Source organism: Chiloscyllium plagiosum, chromosome 4, assembly GCF_004010195.1.
Source record: "Chiloscyllium plagiosum isolate BGI_BamShark_2017 chromosome 4, ASM401019v2, whole genome shotgun sequence".
Taxonomy (NCBI): domain Eukaryota; kingdom Metazoa; phylum Chordata; class Chondrichthyes; order Orectolobiformes; family Hemiscylliidae; genus Chiloscyllium; species Chiloscyllium plagiosum.
The window spans coordinates 85781374-85803488 of NC_057713.1; the positions used below are offsets into that span (position 1 = coordinate 85781374).

The window sequence follows — 22115 nt, forward strand, 5'->3', positions numbered from 1 at the left end:
TCCCACAGTCAGGCATGATTGTGATAAGAAGAATATCATGCAGTGTTGGAAACATACTGATCCATCAGACACTCTGTTACGGTCAATGAGGTGATTGCCAAATGCATTTGTTAGCATTTTTATTTGAAGTCTGTAATCTTCATTCATGGGTGTGTCTTACAGCTGTGAAATGACAGTAACACGGTATTTCTTTATTTGTTCAAGTTCAAAGGTGCAAAGGTATCCTATCAATGAAAGCAAAGCCGCAGGACTATAATGTCATTAACTGCATGTGGAAAAGCTTGATCAGGGTTGTTGCGTCATTCAAAACACAGTTTAATAGCAATTATTGGAACTTATTGAGGTATAATTATATGAAGTACACACTATTAAACTTGTATTCTTTTTGATAGTCTGAATAGCTTAATAACTCAGTGTAACTAGAGGTATCCATTACAAAATCAGTCTTTGCTGGATTTGCATCTGATCATAAGTAACTTGTTCACCAGTTGTCATCCGAAATATTAATGTTAACAAATTAAATAAAACATTCTGTCTGCTATGTAAGTCTCTTTGGCACAAAGAACTACATCTATAACCTTCTTGCAAACATTTGATGGTTTTGCTTCAACTGCTTTCTGTGGCAGAGAATTCCATTGTCTGCGTGAAGAAATTTTTCCTCATCTCTGTCCTAAATGGCTTACCCCATATTCTTAGTTACAATCACACAACACCACATTACAGTCCAACAAGTTTATTTGGAAGCACTAGCTTTTGGAGTGCTGCTCCTTCATCAGATCGTAGGATACAGAACTTATGGCAAAACTTTACAGTATGATGTAAATGAAATTGTATATTGAAAAAGACTTGGATTGTTTGTTTAGTCATTCATCTTTTAGAATGACCATGTTGGTTTCAGTTCTTTCATATGTAAATCCCAGAACTTTTTTTAAAAGTTACATTCTCAGGTGAACTTTAACAATAGGTGCCCTGTCAGCTCATTTAAGGTGTGAGGTTAAAATCTGGATGTCTGTGTCCCAATGTTCAGACTGATTCTATTTCTAAAAAGGGATTTACAGAATATAACATGGATTCATGCAGTTTTTGAGCAAAAAAAAACAAGCTGACAATTCAACATCATTTAATGTTGCTATTGAGAACCAATTTCACCCCCAACACATTCGTTAAGATAGCAAACATCTAATGCAATTCTAAATGTCAATGCGTCCTTCAAAATAAAAATGGCAGATTTAATGATGTTTTGAGCTGGATGGTTCTCACAGAAGATACAATCTTTCTATGATTTTACCTTATTAATATCACTGTGTCAATGTAAATAGAGATTACAAGATGGTAAAAACTTATCTTACAAAGTGAATACAAACAATAAATAAAGGATACATTGTTGTAAGCTCACCTTTACGATCTTAGTAAATACAACTCAATCTGTCAAAAATTAAAAACACATCTGGTAGGGTATGGTTTTCTATTTGACTCGATATTGCTTGTGAAATTGCACAATCTCAGAGATTAAAGAATTAAATCCTGGGAGACAGTTGGTTTTGAATTATCAAATGTATCAAATTTTACTTAAACGTGTCTTTCATGTACTAACAACACATTTTGCTTGAAGTTACATCATAATGATACAATGCTTCAACATTCTTGTTATATTATCTTGGATATTTCATTCTTAAATGAATTTCCTGTTGTTTTTTAAATTCATCAGGTTATATCAAGAGCAAATGACGTTCTCCATTTCAATAGGACTGCAAAGAATCTGATGTCATCCCCGCTGAATAAACAATTGTCAAGGCCATATACCCAGGCTGATTAATCCTCGAATTTCCTTCTGTGTTCTGAATGAGAGTACTTGCATTTATATAGTGCCTTTTCACAACCTCAGCATGTCCCAAGCTAACTTTCTGAAGTAAAGTCACTGTTGTCACATAGGAAGTCCTTTGCTTTCACTCAGTAATGCAGCTATTTTTCCTTCCCAGGGTGGCAATTTTTGCTTAACCTAAACAGTTAATGCGTACAACCTGATAAAAATAAATGAAAAATTCATTATTTTGCATAAAGTGGCCACACACAGATAACAGCTTTTGAAAGTTTTGCAAATCACCCATTTATCTACAATCAAAAAAACATCAGAATTGCAATTCATTTCTCAAAACATCTATTTTTCTTTCTTCTTACAATGTGCACAAGCTTGAAAACATACTTGGAGTCATCGCACTTTAACACTCTGATGTCTCTAGTGTTCTCTCTTACTCTTTTCAACCTTGCTGTTGTCCTGCATGGAGCGGTACTTGGCTGTTCAGCTAAATGTTGCAGTTATTAGGAGTCATTATTACTCCATTTAAATGATTCAGATGGCAACAATATGGTCCAATAACTTCCACCAATGTTGAACATTCAACTAATAGATCTACCAGCTTTCAGGAAGGACTCTGACAGACAAGTTTGAGCAGATTGTAGAAAGGAAGGCAAAGAAACCCAATGAGCAAAGGGCCATCTTTGCATTCCTCTAAGGGTAGTGTTTTGTTGGATTTATTTCACTAGAATTTCAAGGAATAATTATCCACACTCTCTAGCAGGCTCTGGATAAACTGAATAATGTAGGATTGGAACATTTATAAATATGAAAAGAAAGTAAATAACATGTTAAAACAGTAATTTGGTTGCCCCAATGTCCTTTGGGTAAAAACATTGTGAGTGACGTTTTGTAATAAGTCACACAGACTAGCAGATTCCATTATATAACTCATGTTCAACTGAATGGGTTGGTCAAACAGCAGTTAAAGGTCACATTAAAACAAAATATGATGGAAATACTCACAAGTCCGACAGTATCTTGTGGAGAGAAAAATAGAGTTAACATTTCAGATCTGTGACCTTTCATCTGAATTACAGATTACAATTTGCTTTAGTAATTTCAGTTAAAAAAAATGTCAAAATTCTCACTCACATTAGCTATTAAATGATCGCCTTTTGGAAAATGCACAGGTGAATGGTAGCATTAGTCTCACTGTGAAAGATATCTATGAATTATAAACAGTTATTGCTTAATGTCCTCTCTGGTGCCAAGTTATACAAGTGACAAATCAAAGGCACAATCTCATTACTGATTTCTGTCAAATAATAAGATAATGGTGTATATGGAGACATAACAATCATCGTGTGCTAGACTCTGAGATGAGAGAAGGAACAGTCTGTGCCTGAGAGACATGTACTACCTCTGAGTGAATAAAAGTGTATAACAGTGGAAATGCAGGGAGCACTGCAGAAACCTGCCAGCCAGACTATTGTCACTGTTAGGTAGAGGAACATTTACTAATGTATACCAGGCCAAAACTAATCTGAAAAGGCAGCCATATAAGCATCCATAAGCAGAACAATAAACCACAAACTAATTCTAATGTTGATTCCAGGCTTGATCCAGTGCCTGAACTCATAAACTAAGCCAGAATTTCCGTGCAGTGCTTCTGAATTGTCAGAGGTACCACCCTCCTAGTGACATGTGGCTTTCCTACTCTAGAACTTAAGACTAACCTAACAACAAGTTATTTATACAGCGCCTGTAATATAGTGAGGCTGTCAGAGGTTCTTCACTGAACAGCAAACAGTTAGGTTTTAAGGAATGTCTTAAGGGAAAATTGTGATGTTAAAAAACAAGGAATTTCGGAGTCTAGAGTTAGAACAGCTGAAGGTAGGCCCACTAATGGTGTGGTGCAAAAAAAGCCGGAACTAAAGGAGCACAGGGTACTTGGAGGAATGGATGCTGAGAGGAGGATATAGAAAAAGGGATTGATAAAACCATGGAGGAATTTAAGAAAAAAGGTTAATTTTAAGCTTGAGGCTTTGCAAGAACATGAAATGAAAAATCGAAGGGAGCCAAGGATGATTTTCCAGAAGTAATGTTGCCAGGTCAAAGATATTTGCTATTTAGATGAATAGACAATCCTCCCTATGTTCTAGCCAAAGACTTAGAGTCTTAGAGATGTACAGCACGGAAACAGACCCTTTAGTCCAACTCGTCCATGCTGACTCGATATCCCAACCCAATCTAGTCTCATTTGCCAGCACTTGGCCCATTTCCCTGTGAACACATCCTATTCATATACCCATCCAGATGCCTTTTATAATGCTGTAATTGTACCAGCTTTCACCACATCCTCTGGCAGCTCATTCCATACATGCACCACCCTCTGTGTGAAAACATTGCCCCTTAGAACCCTTTTATATCTTTCGCCTATCACCTTAAACCTATGCCCTCTAGTTCTGGACTCCGCCACCCTAGGGAAAAGAGTCACCCCTCAGCCTCCGACGCTCCAGGGAAAACAGCTCCAGCCTGTTCAGCCTCTCCCTATAGCTCAAATCCTCCAGCCCTGGCAACATCCTTGTAAATCTTTTCTGAACCCTTTCAAGTTTCACAACATCCTTCCAATAGGAAGGAGACAAGATTTACATGCAATATTCCATAAGTGGCCTAACCAATGTCCTGTACAGCTGCAACATGACCTCCCAACTCCTGTACTCAATACTCTGACCAATAAAGGAAAGCATACCAAACACCTTCTTCACTATCCTATCTACTTGGGATTCTACTTTCAAGGAGCTGTAAACCTGCACTCCATGGTGTGACACCATGCTGTGTTTTAACCCATTCTTAACCACAGTGTGGCCCTTTCACAGTGAACAGCCAAATGTTCTTACAAGCAGGATTTCTGGATAAGAATTGTGAGTGAGAATGTTTGCTGGTTTTCTTCCTTCTGTTCTAGGGTAGTGGGGAAAATTGTAATGCCCCCTAGACTTGTCCTTCATGAGATCAGCTAACACGACCACACTGAGAACTTTAGTAATCACTTCATTAATCAAGAACCATTGTTGATGGACTGAGGGCAACAGCAATAACAGCAACTTGCACTTACACAGCACCTTTAATGTAGCAAAACATCCTGACATGTTTCATGGACAAATATCAGACAAACGATAAAAACTGAGACCAGACCAGTGGAAGGGACAATAATACTGGTGGTTAAATCCTTGATCAGAGTGGTTGACATTAAGGAGTGTCTTAATTGAGAAGAAAGGATTAGAGAGGTTTTAGAATGAAATTCCAGAGCTTGTAGTTTAGACACATTGGCCCCAACAATTGAGTAAATAATAGGTTGGGATGCTGCAAGAGGTAATCCAGGATACTCAAATGATGCCTTTTTAAGAAGAGGATTTTTTTGGGGTTAAGAGAAAGGACTCAGCCAATCCTTTACTTCCCCATCCTTAAATTTGGTGAGAAAATTTACTTTAGTAATCCCTTGTCATATTTCATTTCAATTTAATAACAATTTAGTACAGGGCTATTCAAACAAAGCTTAATGTCTGCATGATCAGCTTTTCTTAACTGTTTTACCTGACAAGTCTCATTAAACATAACTCTGAGAACCACAAGCTAAACAGACATTGTAACTATAATGAGAATGCTTGGAACTAACTAAGTAAGGATATGTGAATATTTGTTTGATGTATAAAGACTATTCATAAAACATAAGCCATTGAAGATTTTCTGTGAAATTAAAGCTGCAACTAACAGTAACATATTGTCAACTTTACATTATAATGCTCCACTTTAGTTAAAAATATATTTATTGAGAGGCCTTAAATTTGTACTTGAAATGACTCATTTAAAATACCAGGTTACATTTTAATCCCAGGAAATACAAAGTTGACTAAGTAAGTGGAAGAAGCCAAATTGCTAATCCTTACACCAAAGGCTAATTAAGGAAGCAAGCTTGTATTGGAAACATCACTTAGTTCCAGTCATTGGCCCCCAAATAAAAACTTCAAGGAGCTATCTCAGCAGTTAAGGAAGGAGGAGTTAAATCAAACAGGCCTGAACTGTCCTGATTTCAAAATCCCTGATCTGTGCTAAATTAGAGCATCTCATCAAACTAAGGAGGATGCAACCATACTCTGAATAACTTCAATGCTCTGGGCTAAGGAGGAGGAGAAAAAAGTTAGGCATTGTTCCACACTCCTCTTTCCTAAATGCTGCTTTATAATATAGGTGTGAATGTTGATTGATAACTGGGCTTAGCAATGATGATCTCCCTGTGCACCCTCCCACTCACCTTCTCCTCTATTTACTGCCCCCGCATCCTTTTGCAGTCAACCCATCCATTATTTTAGAGACCTGGGTGAGGCTTGGGAAAGCTTCAGCACCTGTCCTGTGGAAGCGGAACATGAGTCAGCATTTTAAAGTGAGGAGAACGTGAGAAAAAACAAGCCTTGACTTGTTCCTGAACACATCTAACTGTGATGGAACTTAACAATAGGTTTAGTTTCCTTCCATTGAGCACAAGTCAGAGAGTCTATACAAAATAGGCAGAGGCCATTGAGATCATGGGCAGAAGCCTTCTCAGAGAAATTCCTTCAATCCAATTTCCCCTTTCTAGCCCCATAACCTCGCAAGTTGATTTCCCATGAGTGCCCATCCAAACATTTTCTCAAACTCTTAGTTTTCTCCACTTCCACGAGTAGACAGTGAGTATCATGTCACTATCACTCACTGTGTAAATAAGTGGGAACCCAATCAATATTTCTCTCAAAAAAGGCCCTGTCCAAACCAGCCATGTCACAACTCTTCTAAATATTAGTCATTCAGTTTTCATGAGAAGCAAAATATGCATAGGAGCATTGGAACACAAGTAGGATATTCAATCTTTCAAGCCGGTTCCTCTATTCAATGAAACTGATCTGTGACCTAATTCCATTTAGTTGCCTTTGGCCCATATCCCCTAATACATTTGCTGAACAAAACTTTATCGATCTCAGATTTAAAAGTAACAACTGATCCTGCTTACACTGCTATTTGTGGAAGAAAGTTTCAAACATCTACCACCCTTTGTGCGTAAAAGTGCACCAAAAATCTCCCCTGTATAGCCTGGCCCTAATTTCAGACTCTGCCTCTTAGTCTAGAATCCTCAACAAGTGGAAATAGTTTATCTTTATCTCCTCAGTCTTTTCCTGTTACTATTTTGAAGATTGTGATCAGATCACCCCATAACCATCTAAATTCTAGAGAAACCAGGCCCAATTTGTATAATCTCTCCTCATAGTTTAACTCCCTAAAGTCCAAGTATTATTTTTGCAAGTCTATGTTGTACGCCTCATATATCCTTCCTAAGTCGGAGAGTGTGGTGCTGGAAAAGCACAGCCGGTCAGTCAGCATGCATGGAGCAGGAGAGTCAACGTTATGAGCATAAGCTCTTCATCAGGAATATGCTACCTTCTGCCCAGCCCCACCCACCCCCTCCAATTTATCTCTCAGCCCCCTTGGGCCACCCCTACATTCCTGATGAAGAGCTTATGCTCGATACGTTGACTCTCCTGCTCCTTGGATGCTGCCTGACCGGCTGTGCTTTTCTTTCACTCTGATCTCCAGCATCTGCAGTCCTCATTTTTTCCTACCCTTCCTAAGGGCTGCTGCCCTAATACTCACAATACTCCAATATGGTCTAACCAGGGTTTTGTATAGCTGCAGCATAACTTCTGCATTTTTGTACTCTAGTCCCCTAGATATAAAGGCCAGCATTCTATTAGCCTACTTGATTATTTTCTGCATATGTTTGTGATATTTTAAAGATCTATTCCCTCTGCCTCTTTGGGCATATGCTATATTTAACATGATTCCATCTAGGCAAGTACCCTGAGCGATCCTCTTTCAGTCTAGGTGGATAATCCCACATTTGCTTACATGGAATTCTATCTGCCACAGTTTTTCCCAATCAGTTAGTCTAACAGTACCACTTTATAACTTTATGCAACCATCTATATTGTCTGCAATGTTGCCTAACTTTGTGTCATTGGCAAATTTGTATATCTGATAAACTATGCCCTTATCCAAGTCATTAATAAATAATGCAAAGAATTAAGGCCCTAACACAGATCCTTATGGGATACCACTGGTCACTTCCTGTCAACCTGAGTACCTAGCCATTACCTTAATTTTCATCATTTTATCATTTGCCATTCAACCAATTTCCCAGCCATGTCAGCAATTTGTCCTCAATTCCGCAGCTCGTACCTGAGTTAACAATTCTTATGCAGGACTTTATCAAATGCCGTCCGGAAGTCTATACAGACAACATCCATAAACATTCCCCTGTCTACTACCTTAGTCAACTCTTCAAAAAAAAATTCAATGAGGTTAGTCAGACATAACATAACTGTCATGAATCAGTACTGGCTCTCCCTGATTAACTGAAACTGTTTGAGGTGTTCAGTTACTGTAACCTTGAATATAGATTCTAACAATTTCTCCACCACAGATGTTAGGCTAACCGATCTGCACTTCTCTGGTTTTCCTCTTCCTTCCTTTTAAAAAGCGGAGTGACGTGCAATTTTCCAAACAAGGGGGAAACAATCTAGGGAACTCTGAAAGATTATAGTTATGGCATCTGTAATTAGTGCTCCCCTGTTTTCTTTATCATCCTCGGCTGGAAACCATCAGGTCCTGGGAATTTGTCAATCTTTAATCCCATTAATTTCCTCATTATCGCTGTTTTATTTATGTTAACATTACTCAGCCTCTGTTGCCAATCCACTATTAATTTCCTTGGGAATTCAAGCATACTATCCTATTTTTCTGCTGTAATTACTGAGGCAAAGTTATTGTTCACTATACTTGACATTTTTCGCATAGCCATTGACAATATCTGCACTTTTTGTGACTGAACATTGCTCCTGACCACTTACTTTCTCTGTATGTAAATGTAAAATTTCTTCTTTTTAATTTTGCAGTCCCTTGCAAGTTGCTTTTCATAATCTATTTCAGTAGCTCTTATAAGTCGTGTAGTGCCCTTTGCTGGTCTTTGTATCCTTCCTATTCCGCAGGTTCTGTGCTGCATATTGCATTTTTGTCCACTCTTTCTTTTAGTTTAATGTTGTCCCGTATCATTTTAGTTGTCTATGGAAGAAGACTTTGTGTAAGTCAACCGTAAATGGTTAACCATAATGTGAAGATGCCGGTATTGAAGTGGGGAGGGGAAATGTTAAAAATCAAACAACACCAGGTTATAGTCCAACAGGTTTACTTGGAAGCAGTAGCTTTGGGAGAGTTTTGAAAGCTAGTGTTTCCGAATAAACCTGTTGGACTATAACCTGGTGTCGTTTGATTTTAAATTAAATGGTTAAGAACTGGTGCCAATATTGTCAGGATAACAATAGGCAAATATCACAAAATGTCCATGGAGTGTCCCATTTGCATGATTCCTGACACTTCCTGGGGCAAATTTGAACTTGTGCAGACAGCACAAAAGTGGTAAGAGTGATTAAATTAGCTATAGATGAAATTTGAAGGAAAGTGGACAATCAAATCAGTATAGAATAATCATCTATACTCATCTAATTCTGTTTGCAAATAGAGGTTCTACTGCTGAACTGGAAGGTTTGTTTTCAGCTGTTTTGTCCCCATACTAGGTAACGTCATCAATGAGCCTTCAGTGAAGCACCAGTATTTGTGACCCGCTTTCTATTTATGTGTTTAGGTTTCCTTGGATTGGTGATGCCATTTTCTCTTCTTTTTCTCAGAGGGTGGTAAATGGGGTCAAATTGTTGATAGAGTTCTGGTTGGAATGCCATGCTTCTACGAATTCTCGTGCGTGTCTCTGTTTGGCTTGTCCTTGGATAGATATGTTGTCCTAGTCAAAGTGATTTCCTTCCTCATCTGTATGTAAGGATACTAGTGATAGTGGGTCATGTCTGTCTGTGGCTAATTGATGTTCATGTATCCTGGTGGCTAGTTTTCTATTTGTCCAATGTAGTGTTTGTTACATTTCTTGCTAGGTATCTTGCAAGGCTGCAGAATGCTGAGAGAAATGATTGATGATGCCCACAACAGACTCCATAAGTACAAAGTACATGCCAAAAAACTTTACTCACTAATTCTACAGACCATGAGTGGACAGACATAGTACAATGAGCCATAGACATTAGACAGTGACAAACACAGAAAATGAAAATGAAAAAACTTGCCCTGCAGAAATAGACAAGACAAACTCACACAAAATAACAACACAGGCAACACAGAAGCATGGATAAAAAAAAAACCTTATCTGACCGACCCTTAAAAGACACTGAGAAAGCCGTCTTAGTAAGAGGATTAAATTACAACTTCCTGGATGCGGAATAGAAAGAATTCTTAGCAGCATTAGAAATAATACTGAAAGACAATGAAGCCACGTAAGTAATGCAGCAAACAATTAGACAGAGTCACACCAACATTAAGCAGAAAAAAAACACACTCAATACACAAGAAAGGAAGGCCTTAGGAGGACTGAAAAAAGATAAAATAATTGTTATCCTACCTGCAGAAAAAGGACGCTTGACAACACCAAAAAAAGATTGTCAAACAGAGACATGCATGAGAATTCCAAGAAGCATGGCATTCCAACCAGAACTCTATCAACTCTATTGACTTAGACCCCATTTACCACCCTTTGTGAAAAAGAAGAGGAAATAACATCACCACAGGAAATGACATCCTCAACCCAAGGAAACCTAAATAGATGAATAGAAAATGGTTCACTAACACCAGTGCTTCACTGAAGGCTCACTGATGACGTTACATTGTATGGTAATGAAACATCTGAAAACGAACCTTCCAGCTCTGCAAGCAAACTTACATCCAGAACCTCAACCTGATCTACAAATCTGCTCAAAACTCACTAGTTTTTCTACTAACATTATCCAGGATTACCTTTATATATACCGAAGGAGCCCTAGCAAATGCAATGTACTATATATAGGATAAGATTCTATATAGCCTGCCAGTTTAGAACCATCTTTGTAATTCTATTAGTTATGTGATCTTATATTATTGATGACGAGGATTACCTTATTTACATATTAACACTAACCCTTTACACTGCTGTTTCAAATCTTTATTGTGCAGTTTTACCTATGATCAGCTTAGTATCTATCAATGTCCATACATTGAGAGTGAGAGTTAGTCCTTTCATGCTGTTGTTTACGATCGTGAAATATCGTGTCAAATATTTGGTATTGAGACCTTTTCTTAAAAGTATTCATCAATGCAAAAAAATGGCTGGAGTTATTTACAACTCTGTTCCTTATTGCCAGTATGAGCAGTCCCTCCTCTCAGTGAACATTGTGCTACCCTCCCCTGAACTGACAGAAATTGGACAGTAAGACTGTTATAGACCCATGGCCTGTTGTATTAATATTATTTCCACTTGTTCAACATGCCTCATCTCTCCAAGAGGAATGATGACCTTTCATTTTTTATTCACTCCTGGATGTGTGTCTCGCTGGCTAGGCCAGCATTTATTGCTCATCCCTAATTGCCCAGTGGGCACTTAAGAGTCAACCTCATTGTTGTGGGTCTGGAGTCACATGTAGGCCAGATCTGGTAAGGATGGCAGTTTCTTTTCCTAAAGGACATTAGTGAACCACATAAGCTTTTCCTAACAATGAATTCATAATTATCATCAGACTCTTAATTCCAGATTTTTATCGAATTTACCTTCCATCTGCCCTTGCAAGATTTGATCCCATGTCAGAACATTATCTGGATTAGCAACCTAGTGAAATTTACCACTATGCTGTTGCCTCCTAGTGGCATTTTAGCTAGACTATTAATCCAGAGACCAGGTAATATTCTGGGGACCTTGGTTTGAAACCTGACATGGCACATGCTTAAAAATCACACAACACCAGATTGCAGGAAGCACTAGAGCACTGTTCCTTCATCAGGTAGCTGTGGAGCAGGATCATAAGACACAGTATTTATATCGAAAGATTACAGTGTCACACAACTACAACAATATATTGAACAAACCTAGATTGTTGTTAAGTCTCATATTTCTGAATGGTTTGCAGGTTTTGGTTCATCAAGCACACACACACGCAAACACGCACATTTTCACATGCACTCACACTCACATGCACACACTCACACTCTCTCTCTCTCTCATGCACCACACACACACACATTTAATTCCATGGGGTGAATTTGCATTTGCAGAATTATATTTGCAGACACATTTTATTTTTCTCAAAAAGCGTGCAATCTGCAGGCAGTCAATCCATGTAACATTTTATAAATTCCTACTTTGGAAATTGAACCAGTCTAACTCAAGATTGGGATACAGACACACTCTAACCCCAAAGCTTTAATGCATTTTCTGAGCTGAGATGTCACCTTTTTCTAAAATCTTAAGTTATCTCGAGAAAATAATCTAAAAGAAGTTCTAGGATTTACGTCTCAATGAACCAAAACCTGCAACCCATTCTAAAAGATGAAAGACTTAACAGCAATCTAGGTTTGTTCAATATATCATTTCAGTTGCATAACACTGTAATCTTTTGTTATAAATTCTGCTTATGATCCTGCTCGTCAGCTATCTGATGAAGGAGCAGCGCTCTGAAATCTTGTTCTTCCAAATAAACCCATTGGACTGGAACCTGGTCTTATGTGATTTTTAACTTGGTCCACCCCAGTCCAACACTGGCACTTCCACTTTGGTTCATTAATATGTAAATCCCAGAATTTGTTTTTGATCACATTCTCAAGATAACTTAAGTTTTTATTTTAAAAAAGTGACACCTCAGCTCAAACAATGCATTCAAGGTTTGAGGCAGATGGTGGAATTTGAATTCAATAAATATCTGGAAATAGGAGTTTAATGATGACCATAAAAATCATTGTTCATTGTTGGATAAATCCATATGATTTACTAATGTCATTTGGGTAAGCAAACTTCCCTCCTTACCTGGTCTGGCCTGCATGTGACTTCAGATCTGCAGCAATGTAGTTGACAGTTAGGGATGGGCATTAAATGTTGGCCTGGATAGTAATGGCCATGAACGAATAGAAATGAAATCACCTGCGCGAAGTGTCTGCTTCCCCGTATGAATCTATATCTGCATCTGTCGTCCTCTAATTCTGACCTCACCTGTTCTCTACATCTCTTTGTGTCTCTCTTTACACCATTAAATGCCCTCCTTAAAGCATACCTCTTTGACCAAGCTTTGGGCCGCCTGTTGAAATATTCCATTGTTTGACTTTGTGTCAAAATGTGTTTGATGACTCTCCTGTGAAGCACCTCAGAGCATCTTACGACATTTAAGACGTCAGGTTAGTGCAAGTTGGTGTTACTGTGAAGTACCAAGACAATTGAAAACTTATGCAGGTCTACTTGATGGCACTGAACAATAACCAGAGAAATTATCAGCTGTGATGAAAAAAGGAAACATAATAATAGCTTACTCCAGAAAAAGATCTAAGAAATTTCATGTTATTGAAGAATTGACAAGCAATTAAAAATGCCAGACACTGCCACTATCTCAATTTAAATTTCTACATGTTCTAAAAGGAAGTGGTTTTAGCTTAATTTGCAAGCAGAAGGAACTATATTCAGAATGTGCAATATCTCATCAGTGTCTTTGCATCAAAATACAGGATGTGGTTCAAGGCCAACTATAGGCAAAGCACCTATAGCCAGGTTTCTTTGCATGAATTTCTCACCTGTTTGGTTTCTTGAAAAGGAGGACTACATAGCACAAGTTGCAAAAAGCAGTGAATTCAAGTTGACAACATCGGGGCTAGATGTAGGCGGGGTTTAATGAAAAATGAAACTGTTTTCTTTTTATTTATTCATGGGATGTAAGCATGATGGGCAGTCCTCTGGTTGCAGACAGGTCTGTTCTTCAGTCCATTCGGAAGATGATTTGTTTGCAATTGGAACTTAGTGCAGGACAATATAAAAGAGCCATTCATAACTACAGGAACTGTTTGTATGTTGGATCTTTAAAATTACACCCGTGAATGGGATCGCATTTGGAAGTTCAATTGTTCGTAAGTTGGACATTGGTAAATCAGGGACCCCTGTACTGGTCAGGACAACATTTATTGCCCATCTCCATTAGCCTTTGAGAAGGTGGTGAAAGGCTGCCTTCTTGAACTACTGCAGTCGATCTGGTGAAGACTTTTTCTTATTGCCCCTTTGGATTTGGATGTTGCTGCCTGGGCCAGCATTTGTTGCACATCCCTAATTGCCCTTGAGTGATTTAGTGACCATTTCTGAGGCAATTTACAGTCAACCAAGTTGGGCTGAATATTCTTTTTCTTTGGTCAAAAGTCACACAACACCAGGTTATAGATCTATGGGGTCATTTGAAAACACTAGCTTTCGGAGTGCTGCTCCTTCATCAGGTGCCAGTGAGAGAGAAAGACCTTAGACACAGAATTTAAAAGGAAAAGATCAAAGGATCATACAACTCATGCAAATGAATTGAACACACTTAAGATGGCCCTTAGATCCTTAATCAGTTTGGATGGCAAATGCAGGTTTCGATCGATTAATATGCGAATCCCAGAATTTCTTTCCCGTCACTGTCCCGAGATAAGTTCAGGCTTTACCAACATAAAGGAGGTAACACCTCTGGTCAAACAATGTATTTTGCTGTTTTCCTCCCAGTTCCTCAACACTCATCACATCACCTCATTGCCAGCTCCAATTATACAGAGCTCAGTACGCCAGGATAATGTGGCACATTCGTTCCAGTTTATATAGGAACCTCTAGCTCCAGATTATTCCATGCTGTAGGAGGCATTTTATCTGCCCCACCATGGCCCTGGTCACAGCATTTGCAGCAAAATGGCCAAGGTGCCACACTAAGTTACATTTAAAAGGGAGTGACTGCAATCACCCAGAGCTTTGACCAACTTTGACAAGTAGTCCTTAGCCATGACTGACCAGTCTCCTGACTGCTGTGAATGCAGTTCCTTGACTGACAATATGCAATTCCCCTGACTGCTTGCAATTGCCCTTCAAGGCTGACTGGTGCTCACTCTCTGGATTATAGTGTCAAGTCCAATATGAGTCTTCATTGAATTGAAGTGTTGTATTAGACTTGAAACATTAGCTCTGTTTCTCCCTCTCCAGATGGTGCCAGACCTGCTGTGTTTCTCTGACATTTTGTGTTTTTATTTCTGCTTTCTGGCATCCTCAGTATTTTGCACCCTGTTAGGAAAGAAAGTTCCTGAATTTTCATCCAGCATCAGTGAAACAACAGCCAGATGGTTCCAAGTCTGGATGGTGGGTGACTTGGAGGGTAACCTGTGTCTGCTACCCTTGTCATTCCAGATTGTTAGAGGCCATGGATTTGGAAAGTGCTGTTCAACAACTCTTGGTGAGTTTACTTTTTGCAATATATTCATAGATTTACTGTAAGTATATTACAAAGCAGTTCAAGTCATACATTGCATTAAGTACAATAAAAAATATCAAATTTCTCATTTCAGTATTGCATCTTTAGGTGTCATAGAACATAGAACATAGAACAATACAGCACAGAACAGGCCCTTCGGCCCACGATGTTGTGCCGAACATTTGTCCTAGCTTAAGCACCCATCCATGTACCTATCCAATTGCCGCTTAAAGGTCACCAAAGATTCTAACTCTACCACTCCCACAGGCAGCACATCCAGGCAACATCCTGGTAAATCTTCTCTGCACCCTCTCCAAAGCTTCCACATCTTTCCTAAAGTGAGGTGACCAGAACTGCACACAGTACTCCAACTGTGGCCTAACCAAAGTCCTGTACAGCTGCAACATCACTTCACGACTCTTGAGTTCAATCCCTCTGCTAATGAACGATAATACTTCATAGGCCTTCTTACAAACTCTATCCACCTGAGTGGCAACCTTCAAAGATCTATGTACATAGACCCCAAGATCCCTCTGTTCCTCCACCTTACTAAGAACCCTACTGTTAACCCTGTATTCCGCATTCTTATTTGTTCTTCCAAAATGGACAACCTCACTTGGCAGGGTTGAACTCCATCTGCCACTCCTCAGCCCAGCTCTGCATCATATCTAAGTCCCTCTGCAGCCGATAACAGCCCTCCTCACTGTCCACAACTCCACCTATCTTCGTATCATCTGCAAATTTACTGACCCACCCTTCGACTCCCTCATCCAAGTCATTAATAAAAATTACAAACAGCAGAGGACCCAGAACTGATCCCTGCGGAACTCCACTTGTAACTGGGCTCCAGGCTGAATATTTACCATCTACCACCACTCTCTGACTTCGACCGGTTAGCCAGTTTTCTATCCAATTGGCCAAATTTCCCTCTATCCCATGCCTCCTGACTTTCCGCATAAGCCTACCATGGGGAAAATTGAAACACTGATTAAATATAACAAGAAATTTTATATCTTTCAAGCCAAGCTAGAAGAATTTCTGTAAAGTAACAGACTCTCAGGATATAATGGCTGAAAGGCCTGGTGGTGGCCCTTTCCACTTTGGCAGTGGTTGTCTGAAGCTTTGGTGTGTCCATCGGTGCGTAGTTCTGAATCTCAGAATGTGCCCATCTGCAACACTTGGATGAGGACAACTGTTTGCATTGAAAGATCATCATGTTTTAGGCAGACCAAAGAGCATCTTAAACCGAGTTGATGACGTTCCAGGCACAATCGACGTTTGCCTCAGTGTGTGGATCCAGCAAACAATCTGAAGAAGACAGTCCTACATCACGGAGTTGCTCAAGATGAACTCTAGCAAAAACCACTGCGTTTCCCTCCAGTTTGCAAAGGCACATTCTAAAAGAAGATGTACAACAATCTCTTCATTGCCACAGTCACCTTGGGGGCAGAGTGCACTGAGAAAGAGAGTCCAGGTGCTCATGAAACATCTCACCATCAGCCAAGCCACATCTTAGCACTTGTTAGAAGGTTCTGGTAATGAAGTGTTCTGCCACATGACATTGGCAACCTGCCCAGGAACTATTCATTAGGATTACCTTCACCTTTTCCTATAGAACCTTTAAGATGTTACATGCTGACCACTGCCCAATGGACTTGTAGTCCAAAGTGTTTTCTGCACAAATATTTCCATGACAGGCAGCTGATATGGTCAAGTCCAATTACTTGGAGTAATCTCTGACAACGAGGCCAGACCTATCCTTTGTAACACCAGGGGACAGATAGAACCTGAACACATCGTGACACTTTGTACCAGGATTTATGTACAGCTTGATGCTGCCACACACAAAGGCATCCATAGGATGAGGGTGGCATTGGGTATGCCTTCTATCCAGAGATTTGTACATTATGCCCCTGCAGGCATGACTCATCTTTGACTTCCAGATGAAATCGAAGGTGCTTGGGTGTCTGTTGTGGTGCAGACTTGGGGGAATGGGATAGAACCGCATGCCACCTACAGGAACATGGACAGTAATTCACACTTGGTGACCAGGTTTTTAACCCACAACAGAGAGGGAGCGGTGCTCCTCCCACATGCACAGTTTCTGTGGCGATGCACTCCTCCCAAGTTTTTGCACACCCAAGCCCCACTGAACCATATGTCCAACACCTACAGGCTGACCTGATGATAAAGGAGAAAAAGGATCATTTTGTCCAGTTCCCAAAGAACATGGCCTCGGTCTTGGTTCCCAAGGCCAGTTTGATCTGATTGCAAATGTTCAGAAGTCTGCATGATATCATCCATATACAGGAAGGCGTTTACCTGCAGGCTTCTACTGCCCAGGATAGTCACTCTTGTACAATACAACACAATACAATTAATCCAGCATAGGCACAGACCCTTTGGCCCACTAAGCCTGCACCGATTCCTAATCCTTATTTAGACCTGCTACTTATTGCCCATGCACAGTATCTATTCCTCTGTTCACCTCACGTTTATGTGTCTACCAAGATATGACTTAAATATTGTTAACATGTCCACTTCCACCACCTCCACTGACAATGTTATCCAGGCACCCACCATCTCTGGGTGAAACATTTTCTCTGCACTTCTCCCCTAAGTTTTCCCCATTCACCTTGAACCTGTGCCCTCTTGTAGTCAACCTTTCCAACACTGGGAAAAGCCCTGACTATCCATCCTATCTACGCCTCTTATAATTTTGTAGACCTCTTTCAGGTTGCAGTCTCAGCTTCTGTCTTTCCAGTGAAAACAATCTCAGTTTATCAAACCTTTTCTCGAAACTAAAACCCTCCAGACCAGACAACATCTTGGTAAACTTTCTCTGCACCCTCTCCACAGTATCCATATCCTTCTGGTAGTGTAACAAACAGAATTGGACATAATATTCTAAATGTGGCCTAACTAAAGTTTTGTATAGCTGTAACATGACTTGCCAACTCTTTTATTCGATGACCCGGCCAATGTATGCCTTCCTGTCCACCTTATCTACTTGTGTTGCTGCAATCAGGGATCTGTGGATCTGTATGCCCAGATCTCTCTGTATGTCAATACTCCTAAGGGTTTCTGCCAGATATTGCATAATTTGCACCTGGATTTGATCTTCCAAAAAAGCATTAACTCACATTTGTCTGCTATTTCTCTGTGCAAATCTGCAATCTATCAATATCCCGCTATATCCTGTGACAATCCTCCTCAATATCTGCAACTCCACCAATTTTGTTATCATCCACAAACTTACTAATCAGACCACCTCCATTTTTCCTCTGGATCATTTATATATGTTACAATAAAAGGTCCTAGCACTGATCCCTGAGAAACACTACTTACTGATTTCCCATTCCAAAAGTACCCTTCCACCACTACTTGCTAAATTCTATGACCAAGCCAGTTTGTATCCATTTAGCCAGCTAACCCCTGATTCCAAGAGATTCTACCTTCTGTACAGCCTTCCATGAGGTACCTTATCAAATGCCTTACTAAATTCCATGTAGAAAACATCCGCTGCCCTTCCCACGTAAGTCATTTTTGTCACCTCCTCAAAAACCTCAATCGCGTTGCTGAGACATGACCCTCCCTGCACAAACCCATGCTACCTGTCACTAACATGTCCATTTGCTTCCAAATGTGAATAAATCCTGTCTCTCAGTATCTTCTCCAACAGCTTTCCCACCACTGACGTCAGGCTCACCAGCCTGTAATTATCTGGATTATCTCTGTTTCCCTTTTTAAACAAAGGAGTAACATTGGTCATTCTCCAGTCATCTGGAACCTCACCTGAAGCCAAACAGGATGCAAAGATATCTGTTAAGATCCCAGCTATTTCTTCCCTTGCCTTCCACAGTATCCTGGGATAGATTTGGTCCATTCCTGGATACTTGTTTACAATCATGTATTTCAAGGCACCCAGCACTTCCTCTTTCAGTATGTTGACCTGTCCAAGAGTATTCATACACCTTTCGCTTATCTCAACATCCCTCACATCCCTCTCTTTGTGAATACCGATGTAAAGTACTCATTAAAGATCCCACCCATTTCCTTTGGCTCCACACATAACCTCCCTCCTTTATCCTTTGCCAATGTGGTCAATGATTTCTGTGTGTTTACTCTCCCATATCAGGATACTCTGTACCTGCTCAGAGACATCTATTGCCCTGGCACCAGGGAGGCAACATACCATCCTGGTGTCTCTGTTGCTGCTACAGAAACTCCTGTGTGTGCCCCTGATTATCAAATCTCCAATTACTATTGCTCTACCATGCTTTGTCCCTCCCCTCTGCACAGCAGGACCAGCCGTGGTGCTACTGACTGCAGCTGCTTCTGTCACCTGATGGGACAACCCCTTCACCAGTATCCAAAACTGAATAGTTATTTGACAGGAAGACAGCTGCAGGGGACACCTGCACTAACCTCCTATCCTGTCTAGTGGTCACCCATCCATCTTCTGTACTTAGGGTGTGACCATTTTTCTATAACTATTAACCATGATGCTCTCCACCATTTGTGTGGTCCTCATGGTCTCCAACTGATGGTCAAGCCAGTCCATTCATTCAGTGAACAGCTGAAGCTGGTACACATCCTGCAGATATGGTGATCAGGAATGCTGTTAGCATCTGCTGCTGGCTTGTCCTGAAAGGAACATGCCCGAACTGAAACTAGGTCCAAGAACCCCCAGGCTTGACTTTAAATCTTCCCCTGTCTAGACTCCTCCCTCTGGCTCCTGCTGCTGGCTCCTCCTGAAAGGAATCTGTCTTATCCGAAACAGTTCTCACTCTCCTTCGTTATGGACTCAGGTAAAGGTTCCTTAAATACAAACAAAGCAGGAGAGACAACACAAACTTGCCCGACTCAAGGTACAGATTCCCACCCTTTTCTTAATTTCAAAAATATACTTTATTCATAAAAAATATCTTTATATATATATATATATATATATATATATATATACGTAGACACAAATGCAGTTCGGTTCTGTACAGTCGCATATGAAGAAAACAAGCAACATTATTGTTGAGAAAACAGAGTCTGCAATCTTGGAAATCCAGCATTTGGCTCCTGTTTGGGCCTAAAACTTCATGAACGGGTCACAGAAAATTATCCCTGTTCCTGAATGGGTAGGCCCGAGACATTCTCAACATGAGACTATGGCACTGTAGGGACTCTTGGGACTCTCCAAGCAGGTCACCAGGTAAGATCTTACCAGCAACAGTCCTGGCATAGGCCCTTAAAGGGGAAGGGGATGAGATTGAGACTGTGGGTGACTATGACAGGATTAATCAAGACATTAAGATGAAAGCATGAGGAGGACATCAAAGCAATGATTGGATTGGAAAGCAGAGATCCCATTGTGTTAATGGGGGATTTTCAGAAATGCAGTTGTATCTCCTAGCTTATTAATGCATTTTTAAACAAATTGACCTTGGTTATAGCTTTTTGGCTGATTAAAGCCCACTGGTTAGGGCTCTGATAGATTATGTAATGTTTTTGTGAGCACAGGCTGCTTCTCCACTCCAGGCCATGCATGTTTGGAGTATCTGAATTATGCACAAGGAACCTCAAACTAGCAAGGTGTTTAATGCCCGTTTCAGAATTTTCAGTGTTAGTACAGAAAGAGACCTTGGCATATTCTAAGAACTTCTCACTAAACTGTAAGTATTTGTCTTATCCAGTCTCCCTTGAAATACTGTAGCCTCCAGTTATTGTAACTCTGTTACATTGCACAATCTTCTCTAAGTTGCCTTTATATTTTTCACATTTTATTTCCCACTGTTCGGGGATTTATGACTGAGATTCAATGTGCGAGGTATCCTTCGTATAATTGTAACAAATTAACTCAGCCATGCCTCCTCCTTCCTCTCCTCCAACTTCATTGAATTTTTCTGTAAACAAAGGTCCCAATTCTGCCCCAAGAGAGATCATCTTTCAATCAAATCTTTTTTTTCTTTCGTGGGATTTGAGCATCATTGACGAAGCCAGCATTTGCTGCTGGTACATAATTAACGCTGAGAAGGTGGTGGTGAGCTGTCCTTGTTCACCTCTGCAGTCCATGTGGTGTAGATGCCCCTCTGTGCTGCTAGGATGGAAGATCCAGGTTTGGATCCAATGACAGTAAAGGATTAATTTGAGTAATTTCAAGTCAGGATGGCACACAGTTTGGAAGGTGTCTTGGAGATGGTGGTATTTCACTGTGCCTGCTGCCCTTGTCATTGTATGTGGTAGAGACCAAGAGTTTGTGAAGTTAAAAATAGATCATGCCCCATCATTTTACTTGTTGCATCTAGTTTCTTGAGTAAATGAATTGCAAAGTTCATTTGACTAACAAGTCCATCCCAGATTTGATTTTTTGATACTCCTTTAACCTTTCAGAAGGGTGAATGAATGAGTGCATTCTGCTGGGAGTTGTAACTTGTAGTTCTGATCCTGCATCCAACATGATCAATTAATCCACATAATTCATTGTTCAAGTTGCTTCAAGGGAAGAGGGTAGAAAGGACACAGGAAAACACTTAGGTTCACTTGGCTGATACCCAGGATGAAAGGTTTGTTCTATGAAGAATGGTTCAACAGTTCAGGAAAATACAGATTGGAGATGAGAAGAATGTGTCATTGAGTCATATAGAGCCATAGACCTGTACAGCATGGAAACAAACCCTCAGTCCAACTTGTCCATGCCAACCAGGTATCCTCGATTAATCTAGTCCCATTTGCCAGCATTTGGTCCGTATCTCTCTAAACTCCTTATTCATATACCCATCCAGATGCCTTTTAAATGTTGCAATTGTACCAGACTCCACTGCTTCCTCTGGAAGCTCATTCCACACATACACCACCCTCTGTATGAAGAAGCTCCTCTTAGATATCTTATAAATCTTTCTCCTCTCGCC

At 40.1% G+C, this 22115-nt stretch overlaps 1 long non-coding RNA gene across 2 annotated transcripts in view; it reads right to left on the minus strand.

The window, feature by feature from the left end:
- Positions 1-1031: 1031 nt before the first annotated feature.
- The window catches only part of LOC122549173, a 30374-nt gene continuing 9290 nt past the window's right edge, over positions 1032-22115 (minus strand). For both annotated transcript variants that reach the window (XR_006311444.1, XR_006311443.1), the window contains exon 3: positions 1032-2021. This is a non-coding gene — a long non-coding RNA (uncharacterized LOC122549173). The remainder of the gene's footprint in view (positions 2022-22115) is intronic.